The sequence below is a fragment of the Coturnix japonica genome, chromosome 1, assembly GCF_001577835.2.
Source record: "Coturnix japonica isolate 7356 chromosome 1, Coturnix japonica 2.1, whole genome shotgun sequence".
NCBI classification, from domain to species: Eukaryota; Metazoa; Chordata; class Aves; order Galliformes; family Phasianidae; genus Coturnix; species Coturnix japonica.
Genome location: NC_029516.1, coordinates 83,169,940 through 83,194,110, shown reverse-complemented (window position 1 = coordinate 83,194,110; position 24,171 = coordinate 83,169,940). Strand labels below are relative to the sequence as shown.

Sequence of the window (24,171 nt, the reverse complement as noted above, 5' to 3'; positions counted from 1 at the left end):
GAGTTGTATTTCAAGCTACTGGAAATGCTGCAAAAGCTCAAATCATACTACCAAAAATCCTTCAATTTCTAATGAATTTGTCAAATACAAATTGGAAAAAGGCTGGCTTTAAATTAGTTGACTGACAAAACACTGCAGAATACAACAATAATGGAAAGATTGATATTTAGCCTGTAATGCTAAAGAAAGAAATTAAAGGAAGATGTTGATCTTCTTATGACAAACTCAGATTTTTAAGATATTTTATCCCAACATTGTCAAGATGTCATTATTTTCACATTCAGCTGTATTAATCCCTACAGTCTTTTCAAATTCAGTTTGAAAGCACATCTTTCAAGCAGTGAGCAGTACCTCTGATGACTGCAGGGGTTCATTTCAGGAGTAATCTTGTTATATAATGGCCACGCCACCAGCTGAACAGAAAAAAAAAGTCAAAGCCTTATTTATAGTAATCTTTTGCCATAATGGCAGTTACAGTTTTAAAATTATACTTAGACCTAGCAATACAGTACTATACCAAGCACATCAAACAAGATCACCTAACGAGTGACAGTACAAGATCCGTCCATGACAACACATACACAGCAGTTGCCAAAACCAAAGAAAGCCAAAAACAGAAGATGAACTCATTAATCAGTTTTTCCTTATGCAGATGGTTTAAGTGATGGGAGTTATTTTTCATCATTAAATAATGAGCAAAAATTGCTGTTTTCTGAAAAAGAGCAATAACTGAGGCTCATAAAGCTATGACAAAATCAAGATTGTTCCATTTCAGCTGTTACTCTGTCTTGTCAAATCTTTCTAACTGTACAATCTTCTCTTGCAACATCAAGAATTTAGAAATAGTGAGGGGAGAAAAAACAAAAAATCTAAAAAGATGCAAGAAAAAGAAAAGTACTACATAATCAGGAAATTTATAGATCAGGATAGAGCAAGTTTTAGCTCAAGCCAAAAGTATTTTGTTTCTTATTGGTCAGTATCCATAGTGCCCACAGAATTGTAGTTGAGGTCAGACATTTTCATGCTCTTCCTTGCACATGGTCTTCAGTTTACATGTATTCTCAACTACTCTGTGGTTACCAGAGCCCCAGAGTAGCTCCATTACAGGAGATGCAGTTATATTGCAGTCTAGCCATGAGAGAATGAGAAGACAGAGAATATTTTATGAACTACTACAGTGCTGGTCTTCAGTCAAAATACTGCTTGCTGTTTTTTAACGGATGCATTTTGAATTTTATTTTCCACTTATGAGCTGATTATATGAAATACTCAGCCAAATATATATATATATATATACATATATATATATATATATATATCACAGCTCTTAGGAGAATGACCCATGAGCACACTTTTTGTTACAGGCGAGGTTTATTATACAAACAGCCTAGGGATGTAAAATCTCTGCATGGGGCCGGGGAATGCCACCAAACAGCCATAAAGATAATCTGCTCAGCTCCTGCTATTGCTTACACAGTGATTCTACAGAATACAGCATGGATTCCTGCTGGCAGCTTTAGCCCTTACTTCCTCAGACAATACACTTATCAGCCTATGTTCTGTCACTGTGTCCTGGATCAATAAATTCCATTTTTGCCCTTGTTCTCATAATGTAGGTTCACCAGTTCTGCAATTTTTTTTTTCTCCCCTCAGTGAGTTATTTTCCAGAGCACACCAGCTTGTTGCAAAGCATTCCCTCCAGCAAGGAGCTGGTGTTGAGTTTGGGGCAAGAATGAAATATTGTTTTATGGTGCAAATATATTAATCACATATTTACAAGTAAGTAAGTACATAAGTACATAACCCAGGGTGCTTGGTGCTAAGAGGAGTTCAGGTATGAAAATCAGTGTCTCCTCTAAAATACTGTTAACTCACTTTTCTCCCATAAGCCTTCCACAACTACTGTTACAAAGCAAAATGTACTTTGTAATGTTTTAAAGTCTGCTAACTTGATAATTAAACCCCCCCACACACACATACTAGATATTTTATTCTTAAAAGACCGTATGCTATGTGACAAAGAGGAGCCTGGGGCTCATCACATTCTTCAGACTAAGGAGTTGCAAACACAAAGTTGTATCAAATAAACACAGATTTTGAAACCTAATGTAAACAAACTTCCAGGTAAGGCAAGGGCAAGGTAGGGTCTCATGGCAGTCTCTAAGCAGGTACTTACTTAGAACATGACTTTGCCAGAAGGTCCCCCACTCTTTGGTGGGGCAAAACAGGACTTTCTCCCCTGACATACAGAATCATAGAATCATTAAGGTTAGAAAGGGTCATCTAATCCAACCATCAACACATCATCACCATGCCCACTAATCATGTCCTGCAGGACCACATCTACAAGAACAGTGACTCCACCACCTCCCTGTTTCAATATCTCACCACTCCTTCTGAGAAGAAATGTTTCCTATTATCCAACCGGAACCTCCCCTGTTGCAACTTGAGGCCATTCCCTCTTATCCTGTTGCTGTTACCTGGGAGAAGAGAATGACCCACACCTTGCTACATCCTTCTTTCACATCACTGAGGAGAGAAAGATTTTTTTCCCATGCCTCTACTTCTTCAGACTGAACAATCCCATTTCCCTCGCCCATAAAACCTGTGCTCCAGGTTCCTCAAAGTTTTGTTGCTCTTCTCTGGCTGTGCTAGGAAGCAATAGCCATTTCAACAAGAGACTGTTCAGCAGCCTCTACATGAAACCACTAGAGACAGCCCTGGCATTGTTCACAGCCACAGCAGAAGTGATAGAAGGGCAGAAAGGAGAAGCAGCTGCTGACTCAGCTCTGCTCTCAGTGGTTTCCCCACAAAGGTCTGAAACTAAACCGTCCAGCAGCTAGTATGCAACTGAAGCATGTACCGCAATTAGCCAACAGAATTACCTAAAGGGGCAGATCATGCTATAGCATGTCTCACAGCATGGCATACACTATCAGATCTCAGGCGTTTACATATCAGGATGGTGTCTGCCCCAGGGAATCAAGTTCCTCACCACTGGCCTGACTCAAACTGTCCAAAGCTGTATCATGTATAGAAACCATGATGGTATATTAACCAAAATGTTAGAGGCAGTTGGCTGGGGAGGGGGAGGGGCTATTGCCATTGCTCAGAAACTGGGTGGGTATTGTTCAACAGACTGTGACCAACTGCAATGTGCATAATTTGTTTTGTTTATTCTTCGTTGTTGTCGTTGGGTTTTTGGTTGGCTCTCTTAACACCCCAACACCCCATTTCTTATTAAACATTCCTCATCTCAATCCATTTTTTCTTGTGCTTCTATTTCCAGTTTTCTTCCCCAGTCCACAATGAAAGGGAAGTGAGTGAACAGCTGTGTGGGATTTCAGTGCCTGCTGGGTTAAACCACAGCCAACCACTAAAGGCATGGCTTCAGCTACCAGAACCAACTTACAGAGAACATGACCATTTGCAATGCATACAGATATATCTTACGGATAAAACGCATACAACATGTGTGCTACCCCCATACTACCATTAAAGAGATCAGGCATTGCCCTGTAGCACATCTTTAGCATCTGATGTAAACTAAATCAAGACAACTGCTTCAAAATTGCAGTAGTTTCACACTCACCAAAAAAACTTTCACAACTTCATCTACTGATGTGAGTAACCACACTTCCTGTACTAAGCATCAGACAGATGCAGTAGATGCAGTGTTAGTGAAATCCAGGGACAGGGTATCCACAGCCTTATTGGGAAACCTGCTCCAGTGTGTCATCACCCTCTGAGTGAAAAACTTCCTCCTAATATCCAGCATAAACCTCTCCTATCTCAGTTTAAGACCATTCCCCCCTGTCATACCACTATCCACCCTTTTAAACAGCTACTCCCACTCCTGTTTATATGCTCTTTTCAAATACTGGAAAGCCACAATGAGGTCTCCCCAGATCCTTCCCTTCTCCAAGCTAAACAAGCCCAGTTCCCTCAACCTTTCCTCATAGGAGAGGTGCTCCAGCCCTCTGATCATCTTAGTGTCCCTCCTCGGACTCATTCCAAGAGCTGTGCATCTTTCTCGTGGTGGGGGCCCCTGGCTTAGATGCAGTACTCCAGAAGGGACCTCACAAGAGCTGAGTAATGGGGAACAATCACCTCCCTGTCCCTGCTGGCCACTCCTCTTTTAATACAGCCCAGAACACAGTTGGCCTTTCAGGCTGCAAGGACACATTGCTGGCTCGTGTCCAGCTTTTGTCTATCGGGACCCTCAAGTCCTCCTCTACCGGGCTGCTCTTAAGGGGTTCTTCTCCCAGACTGTATAAATACCTGGGATTTCCCCAACCCAAGTGCAGCACCTTGCAGTTGCCCTTGTTGAACCTCATTAGTACTCCTGATGTGCAGTAAAAAATACCAGTGGTAGCCTGTTTGTTTGCCTGTGTGTACAGAGGAAATCCACATACCAACTCTGCTTTTTTTTCACCCATGAGTCATCTTCATTTCACATAGCAAATGAGAAGCAACTAAAGTACCCCTTGAACTAAAGCCAAGTTACGCTCAAAAGCCTGAGCTCCCTGAGCTGTCATATCACTTAGCAAGTGAAAGTCAAGATAATTATCATGAATGTCCATTCTAATTATCCAAGCTTTCAGGAATCTTGTTGATTAATGATTTGAAAGTGATTTTTAAAAAGTAATGATAAAGTAACACTCTTCTGCAAAAGAGTTACTGTAGTTGGTTAAGCAAGAAGGAAGATTGTGCCATCTCCTCTAGCAACGTTCGTGCCAGAGCAACAGATTACATTGCATTACGTTATTTCCAGACAGTACTGTTACTGGCTTTTTGTTGCTTTGTCATTTTTACCCTGTTCTCTTTCTCTGGAAACAAAAGTTCATGCAGAGAGCACACATTGTTAGAATAGGGGCAGGAAAAGTCAACAGTTCCACTTCTGTTAGCAATTGTTCACATACCTCTCTAGGAAGCCTGCTCCAGTGCTCTGTCACCTTCAGCGTGAAGCTTTTCCTCATGTTTGTTTGGAACTTGCTGTGTTTGTGCCCATTGCCCCTTGTCTGATTGCTGGGCACACCTCAAAAGAGCCCAGCCCCATCCATTCGACACTCACACTTTAGCACTGATAAGATCCCCCACTCTTTCTAAAGCATCCCAGGATACAACTGGCCTTCTTAGCCATAAGGTCACATTGCTAGCTCATGGCCAACCTGTTGTCTACCAGAGCAGCCAGGTCATTACGTTCAGAGCCCATCTCCAGCAGATCAGCCTATAACCTGTACCAACACATGCTGTTATTCTTCCCCCGGTGTAGGACTCTGCACCTGGAGAACCTTTGTCTGTTAGTTTCTACTTAGCTCTCCAGTCTGTCCTAATTCATTGAATGGCAGCACAGCCTTCTAGTGTGTCAGCCATTCCTCCTAGCTTTGTATCATTAGCAAACTTGCTGAGAGTGTATTTTATTCCTCCATCCAGGTCACTGATGAAGATACTGAACAAAACCAGACACCTCAAAAGATCCCCATGCAGAAGGGATAAACGCATCATAGAAATTTCCTACACACTCAGGATAGAAATGTGTTGGGTTGCAAATCTCTTTCCCACCAAGGAAAAGTCTGTGGAGACATGCGCTGATGAAAAGCAGATATCCACATAGGAAGGCAGAGTCTATGCATAAATATGGTACATTATACAAAACCACACAACATAATCTAGCCAGGACTGTTGAACTCTATTAGGAGTGCATCCATTTACACTCAGAGTCTGAAGGTTGTCATTTAACCTTGTCAGGAAGTAGTGTCTTCACAAACTCCACACACTTTCCTCAACAGAAGAAATGATTGCTACTAGAGAGCCTTCGCCAACAGACCTCCACTGCGTTTTTCCCACCTAGGATCAGGAACATCCATCTTTTTCCACACCCCCTGTATAAGCCCCCACTCCTCCAGTGATAGTCACTTGTTGTGTGGCAGAAAGTAGTAGACAGCATGTCCTTGTATTCTAAAAGTGCTTCTGCTCTACACTAACTGCATTCTTTATATTTTCAATAAAAATGAAAAATATAAAAAAAAATTATATTGCCTTCTAACTTGCATTTTATATCTGCCACAGACATCAGAGCTTGGCAAAAATAAAGCTTTCATCATTATCAACATATCCCAATACTTATTTTTCTTAAGTATTGATCATAGTTTGGATCAGTGAACACCAGTGTATGGAAAATGTTAACATCTTTTGACTAAGTGTCATTATTTAAGCAAGATTTAATATGAGGGGAAAAAAAACAACTGGACTAGATGAGCACATACTGAATTTTACTTTTGGCAGTTCAAGACTGAGTTGTATTCCTCCCCCTTCCCTCCGCCCATTTCTTTTTTACCTTCATGACTGTTTTGCACTTTTCAACAACAACATTTTAAAATATTTCAGTGTAAAGGCTCTGTTTATCCTAAATGGTTTGTATGAGTTCAATAAATGAGATTTTGAGAGCTGCCTAGATTGCAAATGCAAGAATGAACATTCAAACTTTGCTTATTTTTTCATGTAAGCTTCCAGATTTTTCCAATCTTTACTGTAGGTCCTACATCTAAAATGTTTTTCCTGATGTGGAACAATCACACAATAAGGGACTATCTCGAGTTGGAAGGGACCCACAAAGATCAAGTCCAAAATATAAAAATTAAATCAAAAGCTGAATTTCTATTAACTTCCAGTGAACCTGGATATGGGTGAGGATGTTCATTATTAGTCTTATTACATACACTGTAATCACGCTAATGAGTTTGACAACCTGAGGCTGCAAAGTACAGACTGAAGCATGTGCTGTTGACTAATGTAGAAAAATAATGATTGTTTCAAGTGAAATATTGCCTACAAAACGCAGTGTTGGAAAAAAAAAAATAGTATAATTAGATGTGCCAAACCATCATTTTTATTTTTTATTTTTTGTTTGATGTAATTTTGAAAAGAAGTCATTAAAAACAAAAAATCCAAATGGTTGATTGGAAGAGATATTTTTCATTTCTTCATTAGGTAAAACTAAATTTGCATGCTTGCCAGGAAAATACTGCACTTGGAGATGTTTATAAGNAAAAAAGTTAAGATTCAAAAGAAGTGGCAAATAAACTGACAGTAAGCAAAGCATTTCTTGCTCCAGACATGCAGTATGTACCATGGAAGATTTTCCAAAGATCTTCCTAACACTAGTCTGAAATTCAGCAAAACAAATGTTTTGCTTGTTAACAATTAGCTCACATTTTGACAGTCATTAAAGATCAAAGCTTGCAGCTCTCCTTCCCAAGTCTTGATAATGCACAGAGTATAAATGGACACATTGCTAACTCATGTTCAACTTGCTGTCAACCAAGACCCCCAAATCCCTTTCAGCAGGGCTGCTCTCCAGCATCTCATCCCCCAGTCTGTATGTATAGCCAGGGTTGCCCCTTCCCAGGTGCAGAATCTGGCACTTGCTTTTGTTAAACTTCATGTGGATGGCTATTGCCTAGCTCTCTAATTTGTTAGATCTCTTTGCAAGCCCTCTCAGCCCTGATAGTCAGCAGCTCCTCCTAGTTTAGTAGTCAGCAAACTTGCTCAGAACGTCTTCTAGTCCTGCATTCAAGTCATCTGCATAAACATGAAAGGAAAGTGGCCCCAAAATGGAACCCTGGGGACCCCGACAGTGACCATCTACCAGCCTGATGGAACCCCAATTAATCTTTTTCATTTTTTAATCCTACATGGATTTTTATAAGTGTCTGTGTTTGAGATTAAAACCACATGCAGCAGACAAGCACCACAGTTCACAGCACAGACTGTTCCCTGTGTGGTAAGCAAGGTGCTTCTTGTCATACATAATGCACAAAGCAAATTAAATACGTCAGAGTCAGTGAACACTGTAAAAGCTCAAAGAAGAAAGGGACTCTTCAAGCTCAATCAACAGATGGGAAACAGTAAGGTAATAAAAGGCTCACCAATTACTTGCAGGTTTTCACCGTCTCAGAGTTGTAGGCAATATATCAAAGTAAGACTTAAAAATACTTGGAGATTACTGAAAAAAACAGGTTTTTGGTAAGATAGGTCACCTGAAGAAAAAAAATAATCTCTCTTCGTTCAAAATAAGTCAGATCATTTGTAACTGGAGTATTTCAGTAATAAAGCAGTACCACACATTCATAGAATGGCTTGGGCTAGAAGGGACCCCAGGGATGATGAACCTCCAACCACTCTGCCAGAAGCAGGGCCACCAACCTCCATATTTAATACTAGACCAGGCTGCCCAGGGCCTCATCTAATCTGGCCTTGAACCTCCAGGGATGGGGAACCCACAGTCTTTTTCTTCTGTTTCCTTACATAAGAACTCTCAACAATTATTTTTGTTAAACCAAACATGAAGTTTGGAGCAAATATTTAGGATGCGTTCAGATGCCAAGTGTATGAAACAATGCATGATATTTCTTGGCAAGACGGAATTGTTTTCTACAGATACTATCGCAACATTGATCAGCATATTCTGCGCCAAACATAGAAGTTTGAAAATACACTAATAAAACATTTTTAACCCCTTTTTGAAGTTGTACATTTTTATACTAATAAAGATGAAAACTCTCACATACCTGTCTCTATCAATATCATTGTTATTTCTCCATCGTCACTTAAGGAACTTTATGCCAGTTTGGCAGCTTAGATAGAAACCAAACCATTTTGTTGTAAATGCCAAGTAGAAATGACAACCAGTGCTACCTTGTCAGAATTCTAACTTTTAAACTCTCATGAAGGGTATGAGGCTTATAACAACAGACTTGGCAAGTAGGTAATCAGATATTTTTAAATTTATTTTTTAAGTAGTAAATCACAATTCCTTGTAACTTGACAAAAATTGCAGAAGAAGTCATTTGGTCTTTCCATTACTCTAACTGCAGTTTTTTCTCTCACCAAGCTTTTCATAAAAGACTTAATAAAGGTGCTCTCATCTGAGCACTAGGAAGTAAGAGGGAAGGAAAAATGAAAAGGAAAAGCCAAGGGGGGTAGAACAGAAAGAGAAAAGAGAAAGGAGCTGGTGTGAGAAGGCAAGCTACATAAGAACATCTGACTATTCAGCCTTTAGATGGGCATCACCTTGTGCTCAAGGTCATTTTGTTCATTATTTCAAGGAAAAAAGATAATATTCTTTAAGTGGAAAAAACCCATAGTTGTGACATTATCTGTTCTGCCAGATGTCAGTATCCCAGCAAATTGCTGATGAAGGTTCATAATAAAATAGATTTTTAAAGCCTAAGATATGCAGAATCACAGTAAATGTCTATTTAAGTCTTGCTTAGAACAAGCACTTACTAAAATGTTCGATCCACTGTCTCAGACTTGATTCTGGGAAGTTAAGGCTTTTTTCCTTTATTTTTTCTTGCTAGTTTTCTGATCAGTCAACAGGATCCATTTGTATTGCTTAAGCACTGTAAATAAATTTGATAGTTTAATTTAAAAAATTAATTGGTTACTGGTCATTGAACATAGGTCAGCAAAATATGCAATTCAACATATACCCTTGTAAGATGTTGCTCTTCATAGTTCAAGGTACTTAAAAACTTCTGCCTTGATTAACTTTGTCTCTTAGGTCATTAACATAATGCTGCAAGTCCACTGCTGTTTTTCCTTCTAGAAACATAGATAAAAATTTCAACATTACAATGAATTCACTGCATCAAGAACCATGGAAAAAGATACATAATGCAACTGATAACAACAGTGTTAGATATGACTTTGTAATGCTCCTAAGATCTGAATGAAAGTCACACCTGCATTGGAAAAAAAAAAAAAAAAAAAAGACAAATGTGTGTTGATGAGATCTTCCTTATCTTGGTAGCTTATATTATAAGCAGATGAAGAAAGAAGAATAAAAGAGAAAAGTGTTTATTTCAAGACTTTCATGGCAGAATGCACTGTTATGATTAGTGAAATAGGACCAAGTTACATAATACAAGTTTCATCAGTGAAGCTCCAGCAATGAAAAGACACCACAAAAAGACTTTTCTAAACAAGAAGCAAAAGTACAGTGTAAATAAATGTTAAGGTGCACATCAATGCAAGGCAAGAGCCTCGAAGCCACAGAAAAGATCTGAATATCTAAGTTCTGTTACAGTAAAGTCAAAATGAGCATACATAACTGATTTTTTTGCTCAGGGCCAAGATTCCAGCTCACTGCACCTCCACACACAGCGGAAAATAATTTTGTTCATGCAAATTAGCTGCAGTCATCAAACTGCAGAAAACTAGATTCACTGACATCAAATAGTAATGAGTAGCTTTTCAATGGTAAAGACTTGTCAGTGTCACACGTACTCCCTCATTCTTCCCAGCACTATACTTGGGGACACTGGAGAGATAAATGCTTTAAAAGGCATTCAAAAATGAGCTTATCAAACAGAGGCAGAAGTCAACTCAAAATTGTTTAGAGCTTCCATTGTAATGTAAATTAGCAGTTTCTGTAAATGATCTCCAACAAACTAAGGGCACTAAATTTCACATTTAGAATCTTGCAGTGTCAGGAAAAGAATCACCCAGGGTGAAGGTCTGGGTGCATTTATTTGCAAACAGCATGTGCTACATCCATGCAAAACCATTAGTGTTCTGCGGGTGTCTTTTTTTCTTTCCACCAAAAGTACCTCAGCCATGGTAACTCAGCCTGAAAAACTAACACACTGCACATAGTAGGTCATGGACAGAGCACTTCCAAGCTAACAGCTCAACCATATGAAAGCATTTAATTTTTACATGGAAGGTTGTTGAAGTACAAAAAGGTATAAAGCAATGTATTTTCTAGAAGTGCTTCAACCTAATTGATATCACAACTAACAAATCCAGGACTGCCCCATGATTTCACAGAATTCTTTTACTGTAAATAACAGCATCTCAGAATATTGATCTGAGCTAGCATTAACTAAACCTTGTAAAATTACTTTTCAATCTTTATCACAGAATGTGACAAATAAAACAAGAAATGAGCATTATTAATGTTATCCATACCATTAGATGATTTAAATCATAAAGTAAACTTCAAGGAAAAGTCAAGATTTCAGGTCAGGAAGAAAATCTTTGTCAGTGTAAATAAAACCTGTGAAATCTAGAAAGCAAAGAGTTGGATGCTGCCTTAAACTACTTCAGCTTCCAAAAGCTTGATCTAACATTCATTAAACAGCTCCAAGCATAGGTATACTGGAAGATATGCCAATGATTCTTGAATCATCCAGCCAAAACATCAGCTTTTTGTAACAGAGATTTCATAAGTGTACTTTTCCTCATCTCTAGTTGTCCCTAAATGAAGAAAAACTGCTAGTGGTTAATCCTCACAAAGTTGTGCAAACCTTGGACATTCTACGAAGGAAAACTCAAAAGCTCTTATAAACATTTTCATTCATTTCATTATAGAGTTAGTGATACAAGACCATTTCAGAGCTGATAATTGGAAATCAGCACCTGCTATTTCAACCACTGTGGCTACAGCCTGATGATCTTGCCATAACTTGAAAATGTCCATAGCACTGATTTCCCACTCCCCATTCCCAATTTACTTATAGAGCACCTGGGAAGGTGGCTGTCCTTCATTCATTGCTTTATTCTCTTGCAGATGGAAAAAGGCACAGTAGCACAGCCCAGCAGTATTTCGTGCTGTCTCCTCTACAGGATAAGGAGAAAAACTTGATGTGTACAGAAACAGCATGTTTCAAGCTTTCAGTGACTGACTAGTAATTAGTGATCTCAAAAGAGTCGCTGAAGTTGTGTAGCATCTTAACTGAGCAGTCTGATTAACTTTGTGCTATGCAGTCATAAATTTGCTGCATCATTCTGGAGCTGTAGCTTTCAATAAGCAAACACAGAGTGATTAGGCTTTGTATATGCACAAGCATATTTGCATAAAATCTAGGAGTATCAGTGAATCTTTTTTAATTAGCACTTTTCATTTGGATCATAGATCTGAAAATAAACATTTGAGAGACTTCATCTTCCAAGATATCTTTTTCTCTGCTCCCAGAGAAGACCTCATTTGAATCTTGGTCTTTATGAAAGGACACAGAAATGTGCCTTTGGGAGATTCCCACTGAAACCACTCCATGAAAAAAAGTCTAATACACATCAACTTTTTTCCAGAGCAAGGAGTATTCAGAGCTTTCTTATAGGTCACAAAGAAACCAGGCTCAACGGGCACCCCACCTCCCCATGTTGTCTGGTGTAGTCACAGAATTTGAATCTGGTGCTCTCAGTGAGAGTAGCCGCAGGTCCAAGCTGAAGGAAGGACACAGCGCAGCTACACAGATGTTCTGCATACAAGCTTGCACAAGGTTTGCCACTACACATTAAGAATGTGCAACAACCTCAGCTGACCCCTAGCGACAATAAGGACTGGCTTACCAACTGGTAGCAGTTGGTTCTGTCTTGCTTATTATTACTAGAAATTTGAAACAGCCACACATAACTAGCAGTAAATGAAAGGGTTCACTGTGATATTAGTGATTCTTACTAATTCTTTGTAACAAGTGGAAAAACTGAGCCACCATTGTCATCAGGGATGTTTTTCCATATACTAGGAATTATGCACGAAGCAACTTTTGTAACAAGAAGTACTCTCTGTAAAATATTCCAAGGAATTCTAAAACTCAGATTAACATCTATTAAAATGATCCTCCCCACCCTCCCCCCATTTTGTCATTTCTCAGCATTTTTCCTTTTGAGTCTGTTTTACAAGCGACTAAATACCAGACAGATGAGCAAAACACTGCCTGCAGTATTTATGCTTTATTTGCCACAGCTTGAAATGAGGCTGGGACACTGCAAGCATTTCAGAGCTTGTGCAAATCCTCTGATTTGATTATTCATAACCTGTTGATGCACTTGTAGGAGCACACCATAAAATACCATTAAAGCGATAAATCTACTTTTAACTACTGCAAGCTACTCTATTATCTCCTCATGCTCCTTAAAACCTTCCCAGTTGCTGTTTTTCTTCTACTACTAGGCAAAACAAGGCACCTTTTTAAGAATATAACAAGCAGACTTAAAGAGCATAATGTGGTGATAACCTTATCTACAGTGCTGGGTCATCAAGTGCAGAAACTATTTCACTGAAAGAGGAACAATGAAGAAGAGTGACAAACCTTTGTTGTAAACAGACGCATCAGATACCAGCTGGACTGTAAATGCATTTCATTGAGACTAGTTGAATTCGGAAGTAAAAGTTGCAAAAAAACTCCTGGTGGAAATACCAATATTCTAAAATATGCATTAAAGTCTGACTGGAGCATGGTGTTTCTTTGTTTTATCACAAACACGTGTGTACTAGATGGTATCTGTCCCACAGAAGAAGTGAATTTTCACTCCTGTTGAAGCAGTTGTATGTGGTGTACTGCAAGTCACATACTGTGATTATTACTTAAAAGAAAAAACTACACATCTCCTTGCTACAAGACACTTTCAAATTGTAACCAGCTGCCACGCAGCCATCAGGGACAAAACAGAAATGCTTATTCAGCAAGCAGGACAGCTCACAAGTTAAAGGGATTGTGGGCCATTTGAAGTGGAGATTTTGGTTGCAGCAGACCTTGACCGCGGTTTTAGCCACTTACTATTTCTGCCAATACTCCCTTCAATGTTAGGGGATTTTGAATAGCTCTAGAAGAAACACAGAGCTAAGGAGTATGGATTAGACCTGAATTTTATTACTCAAAAACTGCAAGAGCTGACACACACCTATGCACACACTGAAATACTTCTCCAACTCAAGTTTAAAGAAAGCTCCCAAACACTTATTTTGGCCAAGAGAACAAAATACAAAGGAAAATTTCCTGCCAAAACTCCTCCCCAAATCGTCTCCCTTGCCTCTAACTATCTGAAGTATTTTTTAATTCCTCTCTTCAGAACCATACAACAGCAGCAGACAACACAGCTGAGAACAGTTTGAAATTCACTTAGGAGCATGATTATCTTCTGAAAGGAAGAATTTTATGCTAGCTGCTAACTGTTTTTCACTCTATCTTCAGCCTTCTGTGCTATGCCACCACAAACATGTAGCTCTTTCTTTCATGAATTACTAGTTTAACTGCTGCTGCATCACAGCACCTAATGGAAGCCTTATACCTAGTGACTTGCAATTGAATCATGCGCTTCATTTCCCTTTTCTCCTTCATACACCCTGCACACCATGCAAGGAACATCTCACTGTGATCGTGTGATCTGAGCCATACTTCACAATCCAATGGAGAGAAGGAGGAGGGAAAATAAGAGGCGAAGTGTTCCTTATAGTCTGAGTATTTGTTTACTAAAAGAAAAAAGCAGTTTAATAATTCATTTTCCCTTTTGCTGCCCAGACTTCTAGACAGGCCTTGGCACTGCAGTCCCTAGAACAACTATTTTTCCAGTTCAGAAGAATATGAAGAGACTAGAATGATTGTCAGGTATCTCAAACAATTTGCTGCTCAGGAGTTAACAAGGAATTTTAACCATGATTTCATTTTTTTTTTATCTGAAGGGCATCTCTCCATCAGCTGTCATCTTTTGAAGACTATTTTTTTTTTTTTGGTCCCCTTTACATTCATGTGGAAATTATATTTATAATCTAGAAAGATGTTTCCTTCTATTTCAGTTTTGCATGTTTTTTGATTGTTGTTGTTGTTCTGGGTTTTTTTATGCCTCTTCAATACAATTCATCTACAAAGCAAGGAGAATATTCCTTATTTGTTGATGCCTTATTCATACAAAAATAAAATAACCAATAACTTCCACTTTTAACATTTCCACTTACCACTGACAGTAGTACATGGAGGAGTTACCAACATTGTTTGTAAGTTTTGTTGCTTGAAAAGTCTAGTATAAAAACAGAAGTCAAGAATTAATTCCTAAAGTAGTATCTAAGGGGAAAAAAAAAATCTGGATCTCACAATTACTGCTACTTAGCCATTGTAACAAGCATCTTAAAAACAGCATTACAACTGCAATCATTTTAAGGCACAAACAGTATCACAGAGGATGGTGAGATGAAAGCATAGGAGGCAACACAAATGAAAATAGTGTTGTATGAAAGAAAAATATGTCTTGACTCATAAGCTCCAACTTAGTTTCAGTTGCATTTCCTTGTTATTTCTTAAAAAACTAGATATTAGCTTTGGCTTACATAATATTAACTACTGCGCAGTTCAAACACTCACTAAGATGGTAACTTTACACAAAAATGTGTTAGCACTGTAAGTAAAAATCAATTTGTGATGTCAAAAGTCTTCTGTAGTTCTTTAAAACCATAATGACATTTGTTCAAATTGTACTAGTCATGCTTTAGCTACCTTTTTTTAAAGTTAGCAGTAAGTAGCTTCAGATGCAACAAGGCCATTGAACTAGAAGAAAAATTAAATATATCCTGTAGGAAAATAAAGGCGGTATTTAATTGCTGCTTATTACTTTGGACAAGAACAGGAGAACACTGTTGTAAAGATCAACTGTACAGACTGTAAGTGCCATCTCTATCAAAACCATCAGTGTTTCCAGAGCTATAAAGATTCCTGAAGTTGAATTTAAAAACATTCCAAGTCAGATAATTTTACATTTACCCCAGTCTACACAATTACATTATATCAAATTTCTCTTCTTGAACAGTGAGTAGGGGTTTTAGGGCACCTCCCCAGGAATTCTTGCCAATTTTTTCTGAGGATTTAAAAATAATAATAATAATCAGGGCAGTAAGTTTTCATCTAAGCATTAATATTCAGTGAGCAGCCTCTGGCTATTGCAGTATTCCTCCGGCAAGAGGCGAAATGCAGCTCTGAAGAGATGGACTGACTCCCTGGTGGGGAAGCAGACACATCGTAACTCACCAAGCCTAATCAGAATCCCATTAACTGCTCAGGATCAGGGCTCCTGGCTGTAGTGCACTGCACAGAGAGAAGAAACAGTGAGAGACAGTGTTGCAGAGAGTCAGACACCCAGAAAGGCACTCCCAGGGGAGCCCCGTGCACGGCAGCTGTCAGTCTTCTGAATTCTTCCTTCCAGTTCAGTTGATTCTATGATTCTCACCTCAGTTTCTGAGGCTGCAGCAATGCCAAATTTCCCTATTAACACTTATTTGTTAAGCTTAGGCTACTAGCAATTCACAGTCTCAGACAAGTGCTTAAAGCAAGTGTTATGACTTATTTCTAACCACTTGTTCATTGAAAAGTATTTAGAAGGAATTGGTTTTCACTCTTTCGAGGGGAAAAAGCAAGAGTCATTTCCAGCAAAGCAAACAGAATGAATTGCGGGAAAATGCACTATATTTTATTAAGTTATAAAAATAAGGCAGTTTTATAGTAGTGAAGTTCATTTGTTCAGCATCACGTTGTACTGAAGAAGCTGGTCTACTGTTTCCAGACTTCAGAAAAAGGGGGAGGGACATGACATCAACATTCTCCAGCACATCAGAAATTGGTATTGAATTATAAGAACGTTAATGCAGAAATCCATTTATTGGCAGCTCTTTTGAAATTAAATTATTCTTGAGTATTAGATCTTCAGCCACCATTCTAGCATGTTTTGTTTCTCCAAAATGGATCAATTTAAAAAAAAAAAATTTAATAACAAATATTAAGTAATTGTATCATTACCATAAAGGTATTAATTTACTCAAAAACTTTGTTCTTGCCTCCTTGCTTCTCTCAAAGGGTTTAGTAAACAATAGCATGATGGTAATAAATTTGCAAACAGGTGTTTTTACAGTCATTTATGGATATTCTCTTATGACCTTTCCATTAAGAAATGGCTGACTAATCCCAATAATTTTTATTTCTAATTGTATTTTAGGGCACAGTGTTTTGATCCACATTGCGAGCATTTTTTGATACAATTCAATGGGTCTAAAAAATTAATATTAGTTACAGAAGCATGCAAAGCCAAATGAGCAAATCCCATGGATATTTCACATATCCCTGCATACACTCCAAACAACTAGTAACCAACATCCAGAGTACACCTGCATACAACTTTCCAAAGAAAGCAGGAGTCCTACAGCAATTTTCTACTTAATGAGCTTCATACCAACTGATAAGCACGTAATGTTTACTGTTGACTTTTCTTTAAGAAGTTACAGCCTTTTTAGTTTTTATGTTCAGCATAAAGTTCTTCTTTAAATGAATATACATTAGATTGTTTTCTATATAATATAACCAGCCCATCTTAAAAATCTGCATATTCCAGTTCTTCATGAAAGCCTAAAAGAAACTGAAATAAAAGGAGAACAGGAAAAATCAAATGGATACCAAAAATATTATGTTATAATCGAGAAGTATCTTAGGGACAATGTCTCAGTAATACTGTAGGTGATATTCTGAGGAATCTTATAAGCTTTTTTGAACCACATGTTGGAAAGAGTTAATGTAACAGAACAGCTTTGTTTAGGGAAAAAAAAGAAGTGGAAACAGGTGAGTGCTAAGAATTTTGCCACTTCAGCAAAATGTTACCAAGCCTTTCTGTAAGCTTTCATGAACCACTTTCACGAAAGTGGTTACACAGAAAAGGAACCAAGTGACAGAATAACATATTCAGAAAATGTTATCATAGGGATAAGTCATTTCAGAGCATTAAAGCATTTGAGTATCTATCCTAATTCCAAACATTTATCTAAAGACCTACGGTAAAATATAATTCCACCTACTCAAAACTGTTCTCAGATGAAGCTTCAACTTTGCAGAACAGTAGGACTTATCCATCCCATGTTATCATTGCTAGCACTCAGGTTCACATTACCCACTCATAACAACATCACAGCAACATCACATGGTTTCTCATCATGAGGGGCAATATTTATAACATGCATAAAAAGAATAATAATACTTTGACTTTTGAGAGTCAGAGAGCGGCAACACTGTCGGAATTGCCAAAGCCAACAAAACCAAGCTACCAGAGCACCTGGAGCTCACCCAAGATGCCCCTGGGGTAGCACTGCAAGACAGCCCCTAGAGATAGCAACCTCATCTGCACAAATCTTCAGAAAGATATGAGGAAAGATAGACCATCTTACCTTGACTTCACTTCAACAGATGAGAGAGATGCTGCAAACTCAGCTGCGTTTGCCTTTTTCTAAGCACCCATCAAGCCTAAACAGTACAATTTCATGCATGAACACCATTCTTGCTGGAGGTCTTATCCTGTTTTAAGGGCTAAATCTTCAGTCACAACACAGAACAAAATACCAGCTTGCCCAGAAGGACTACATTTGCAGCTGAGACTCTTTTTTTTTCTTTTCAGAACAACCTGCTTTACTGAAGGACAGAGACTAACAACTCACCTAATCAAAACAAGCTGCAGTGATGTTAGCCCTCCCCCTCCTACCAAACAAACTCACCTCCCTTATTTCTGCCCCTCTGTAGAAGTCACCTGGCATTTTCCCAGTTTGCTCTGGTATCAGCAAAAGCCAGATGGCTCCTCAGCCTCAAGCTCCCCCTAGACTGAAAATAATTTAGATTTAAGACTATTTAATTTTTAACTGCAAATGCTTTTCCTAATATAAACTTTCCCACATGTTGGTGAAGGAATTTTCTGTGTTCCTGGGTGCACACAAAAGTTCAGGAAACCAGCCTGCAAGTCGTTTTGTCAGACAGCAAAATACACTTAAGAGGCATCTTGGTTCTCACCTCAGACTTTCCTTTTTCTTTTGTAAAGATAGATTCATAAAAGTAAAAGCAATCAGAAAATGGTTAAAATTCAAAAAAAGTTCAATATGAACTAATGATTCACTGATCTCACCTATGTCAGATCAATCTTAAGATCACAGATGTGACAGAATATCTAATCATGTTTTACTATTAATCCTAAACATTCTAAAACATAATAAGAGTAGAAAGCAAGAGCCACTCTTAAGCGTATGGAAATGATTTTGAAAGATTGTCCCTAATAAATGTTAAGATCAAAGGTTTTATTAGAGTTGGAAAGTAAAAAGCACTCACAGTATAAGATTTATAGAGAAGAGTGTGTCTCAAAGGGCTTCTTCCTCTGTGAGGGAGCAGGTGAAGATCTAATGGCTAGTGGATGCATGCAAGAGTTCACAATTTAGAAGAGATACGAAAATACAAACGCAAAATGGAAGGAGATTAAAAAAAAATATGGAAAAATAACTGATTCTGGGAAATCGAGGAAAACATTCAGAGCTCCAGGGTGACAGAGAGAGACAATCACCTCTTGAGAAAAAGGGAAGTGTTAGTAATACAAGACAGAAAAGAGAGTTAGCTAGCTATCAGGAAATGCACAGATAAGCAATGCAGTAAAAGAACTGTCAGTAACTTCCCCAGTATTTTTGTATTTAGAGAAAGACAACTGTCAAAAATATTTTCCTCCCCTGAGAATGACTGAAAGGCTGACTGCAATGAATTTTATCAGTCTTGAATTTTGGGGATCTCATGAAACAGTTGGCTGATCAACACAAGTCTGTGTTTGATTTTAATTTTTATACATAGAAAATGGGCTAATAAGAAATACTTCTGAATTATAGTTGCACCATCACTCACAAAGTTACACTGAAATATTTGTTGAAAAACAAAGACATAATCAAGTGATTTATAACACAAAAGTAATGCTTTTTATACCCTTCCGGAAGAACTTCTTATGGTCTCCAGTTTATCTGCACTGTGAAAAGAATATCTTATCCAAGCACTTAGCATACACATTGGTGATGGTCCTAAAATGTGATTTACATTTTTAGAAGTCAAGAAACTGATAATCTTACACATTTCCAGGAATGAGTCTTGGTGATAAAGTTGTTTTTCAGAAAGCGGGGACTTCTAAACTATCAAGTGATTTAATTCCATAGTCTATATTCACACAAATCCTGCTGGCTCTTACTCAAAATAATTTGAACAATCAGCCAGTATAAAATACACATTAATGATGCAAGAAGCAATTTCAGCAACTTGATCTTTAAAATCAAATGTTGTTGTGGAAAAAAAATGCATTTATTTAGAAACTATTAAAATGTTCGTCTCATCTGCTCTTCCATAGTCTCACCTGAGCTCAATCCATTTAGGAACTATGCAGTCAATGAAGTTTCTTAATAATGGAAGATGCAAAATCTTTGCAACAAAAAACGTGTCCCTGGGCTTTTTGTTTTCCCATGGAATTTTCTAAATATGCATACAAGCAGAAGAATACAGAAAGACTCAAAGAAATCTGAGCAAACCCTAATATTTAATCTCAAATTAAACATTATTTACATGATGCAGTCTGTTTATTTTTCAGTCAATCAAAACCGCCCTCAAAGATCTCCTTAAGAGAACAAACAGCAATTTAGTGCTAGGCTGCACTGGAAACCTATGAATATCTTCCTGGATTAAAAAGGATAAGAATAGAGGTTGAGATTTTTTTTTCAGATCCTGCATTCTTAATGGAAGTCAGCACATGGTGGCAGCAGCAATGACAAACACTGATTTATCCATGAGCAAGGCCTTCTCGGTCTTATTCAGTCAAATCAGCACAAATGTCCACCAAAGAGTATAAAAGGCCTTCGAGCAAGAGATGCTGGACTTGACAAACTAATTAGATGTAACTAGGACAAATGTATATTCACTTACCTATTAGTTACTGTTATGCTGCTGTTTGGTTTTCTTTTTCTGCTCTTTCTCCAGGGTTCATCTTAATTGTATTTTTAGTAAGATTACGTATTCATCTCCTCAGTCCTTTCTCATGACAGATAATATTAGCTTTTCCTTCCTACTGATTACATATTTGATTATTCATAAAATGTGGGTTATTAGATCCACTCTTGACAACAGGGAGAATGGAGTTGTTCATTTTGGCAAGCTCTCATTAGTTTTGAAACTATCTCCAAGTTGAAAAAGGTTCAACTTGTCAGTGAAAATTACTGTGCCCCACAGGTTTCAGTAGAAGACTTTTCAATCTGAATCAGAACATAATCGACCTGCTTACTGAGGCAACTGCCATGGGAAGAAATCAAAGTCATTTGTTATCAAAATAATTCTGGAAGCTTATTGGTAAGGAAAGAAGATACAGATTTCTAGATGGGAATCTGACTGAATAAAGTGCTCTTAGAAAGTCCAAAGGGAAAGACTGTTGTAACATCAGAATGTAGCACAGAGTTTACCTCTTGCAGCTAGTATTCTTTGCATGTACTCCTTCCCAAGGATTTTGAAACGTTGTGTGTGAACTTGATTGAGTGAGGGCACAGCTTCCTAGAACTGATAAAATAGAGGGGAAGTTCTTCCTTATCTCACATAGCTGGAAATTTCCTTTCCTCTATTCTCCATAGCTCTCTTATCCCCATTTGATATACTGTATAGTATCAAACTCTACTATTATTACTTTTTAGCTAAAAGTGGCTTAGCATCAAGAGGTGAGAAAGGCCCAGACTGGAAGAAGTGATTGTAACTTACTGATAGTATCTGGAGCCCTTGTGCGGTAGATCCTTTCTTTCTCTTTGGTCAAAGCTTCCAAGAGAAACTTTAATAGAAATAATTTCAACCAAAAATAAAATAATAATAATAATAATAATAATAATAATAATAATAATAAAATCAAGAAGACTGAAATTAAATAGAAAGAAGAAAAGGTGGTGCATTAAACAACAAGAATCAAAGAAACAGAGAAATGATATAACATGTCAGTAAAATAAAATCAACCCCATAAACACACAGAAGAGAAACAGATTAGAGAAAAGGCAATGTCTGGAGAAATTAGGAGAAAGAATAAAGCAGAGGCTAGTCCATATTCCTTTCTTCAAATAAAATTGCCTTAGGTTATGTTGAAGTGGAATTAAATATATTTTTCCTCACCTCACTTCTAGTGATAACTCTTCCCTCTGTTACTGGCATTTTGGCACATATTTAAGAAGATGCTATGCTTTTCTTTTGCCATTTTCAGAAGTTAACCCAATGCCACTGAGCTGTTTTTTCTTTAATCAACAGCTCCACATCTCTACAAGTACTACTGACAGCAGCAGTTCTCTTGATCACCATTTGTGCAAGGCATTTCTCTTTGGGGGAAAGGGAGATACTCCTTTTTTATCATTACTGAGCTGAGTACTTAAGTTGCTATTTATGTTACTGTTTTGTACCCTACAGAAAGCATTTTATCTTGACATATCAGATATATTTTAATCATGTTCTAAACAATGACACTATTGCCTACATAGCTGTAAGCATGCTGTGTACCATTTTGCCTTGCAATTAGCATTTTTTCCTTTGGCTTACGAAACTTCCATTTGCGTGCTGCTCTGATACTTGTCTATGAATATGTGCAAGCATGATCACAGCATCTGACAGAACAGCAGCACCCAGCCAAGCAGAAAATACAATTTCCAGAAGATAAAAACATGCATTCCTAGAGACAACAATCTGCCCAGTCTGATAAAAGTAGGTAACTAGTAATTTAGCAGGGGAAATTATCAAGATTTCTCTACTGGCTCTCACCTAAAGATTTCCCCACAACCTTATGTTCTTTGTTATGAGTAAAAACAGATTCAGTACTTTCTAAGAAATGACAAATCTACCTAATCTCTTAGGCAGTTATCAGTTCAGATAAATACATGTATTACATAGACTCTAGGCTGTAGAAAAAAGAGAAAAAAAGAAGGAAATGTGGAGAACATCCTCACTTTTGAAGGAAAGTGGAAAGCATATCGATTTTTCTGGCTTCTGTAGTTCTCACTACATGAACGTACACATTGATATATGTTGGCTTGAAGGATTCCTCTAAAAAAATGTGGACAAATGGAATGGAAGCTACTAAATCTAAGAGAGATTAAACTTCTCTCTGATATAATCCAGTTGTAAATCAGAGCATCAGCATCCAGAGAGTTTTGGTTTCCCTCTCAGCTGTATGTCAGGTTCAGTTTTCATGCTCAGGAAACTCTGTAATTAATTTTTTTGTTAACATTATGTTTCATGTTTTCTTTCTGTGAAACTTGCCACTTGGTTCCTTTTTTACTGTACATCACAAGTCAGCATTCATTCTTTTTGAAGTCTCAGCCCATTTTTCATTTCTCAGTTATGCACTACTGTATATAGAATTGTTAAGATTAGAAAAGACCAGTAAGATCACCCAGTCCAATCATCAACCCACCCAAACCGTGACCACTAACCCTGTTGCCACATCTGCATGGTTCTTGAACACTTCCAGGGACAGTGACTCTGCCACCACCCTGGACAGCCTATGCCAGTGCCCAAGCATTTTCTTTTTCTCCCTCTCTTCATAGATCTTTCACCTTCTCCCTTTTCCAAGAGGGAGCCTTGGCCTTTCTGTTTTCCTTACAGATTTGTAATCTGCCAAGACCTGCCTTGTATACCACACTAAAGCTGCTTTGGGGAATGTTTGAGCTTTATCCAATGGCAGAGTGTGATGAGAGAAGGTATGAATAAATCGTGTGTAAGTACTGTTTACAGAGGGTAAACATTTTCACACTTTCCCCTGCCTGGATACACAGCAATGAGATATACACGTTTTGTTAAGCAAAGATAATCAGATGTTTTCCTAAGCAGCAATCTTCATTCTCACTTAATAGTCAGACTTTAAGGGAGGTGAGAGTGCTTTAATTAAAGGTTGCAAACAAATGGCCTGATTTTGAGAGAGGCTGAGCACCTGGTATTGCAAACCACAAACAGCCTCTCACCGTTCCTGCTGACCTGCCCCACCGACCCTCATTATGGGCACAGCATAGCGTGGCAGCAGCAATGCAAGGCAGAGTCAGAGGCTAAATTCCTTGCTCTCTAGACACGGTGATATAAATAATAACACCATAACCCCTGTCATCTGAAGTTAGTCAGACATCCTCACGTCATATTTTATCCCAAACGTGGTTATTTATAGTGAAGCAGAAAGGGCAAGGATCGTGAGGCATCAGTCCCATGGTCACCCTGAGACTTGGCTACAGCTACCAAAGATGACTGATGCCAATTGCCAGCAGCTGCACTGCAGGTTTACAGCATGGATCTTCTTGCTTCTTGTGTCCATTCAGCCACATGCTGAGCCTCTGAGAGCTGCTCTGAGGGGTCTGTTCTCCAGCTGGGCCTGTTCTAGATCTCCACATTATGCTGATTTGGTATCTTCTCACACCAAGTAAGCCAGGATGTATGTGGTCTTCTAAAGCTCTTCTAAGAGCAGAGCAGCACCAATGAAAAAAGCACTCATATCCCCTGTGATACTGGCTGCCTCAGCAAGAGATGTTTTCCTCTAAGGCAGTGTAGCCCTAGAGACTGAGCA

At 38.2% G+C, this 24,171-nt stretch overlaps 1 long non-coding RNA gene across 1 annotated transcript in view; it reads right to left on the bottom strand.

The window, feature by feature from the left end:
• Positions 1-18,558, bottom strand: part of LOC107321321 — a 28,083-nt gene extending 9,525 nt beyond the window's left edge. The window contains exons 1-3 of the long non-coding RNA XR_001558534.2: positions 17,987-18,558; positions 15,810-15,866; positions 14,747-14,808 (exon numbers count right to left, since the gene is read on the bottom strand). This is a non-coding gene — a long non-coding RNA (uncharacterized LOC107321321). The remainder of the gene's footprint in view (positions 1-14,746; positions 14,809-15,809; positions 15,867-17,986) is intronic.
• Positions 18,559-24,171: the final 5,613 nt, after the last annotated feature.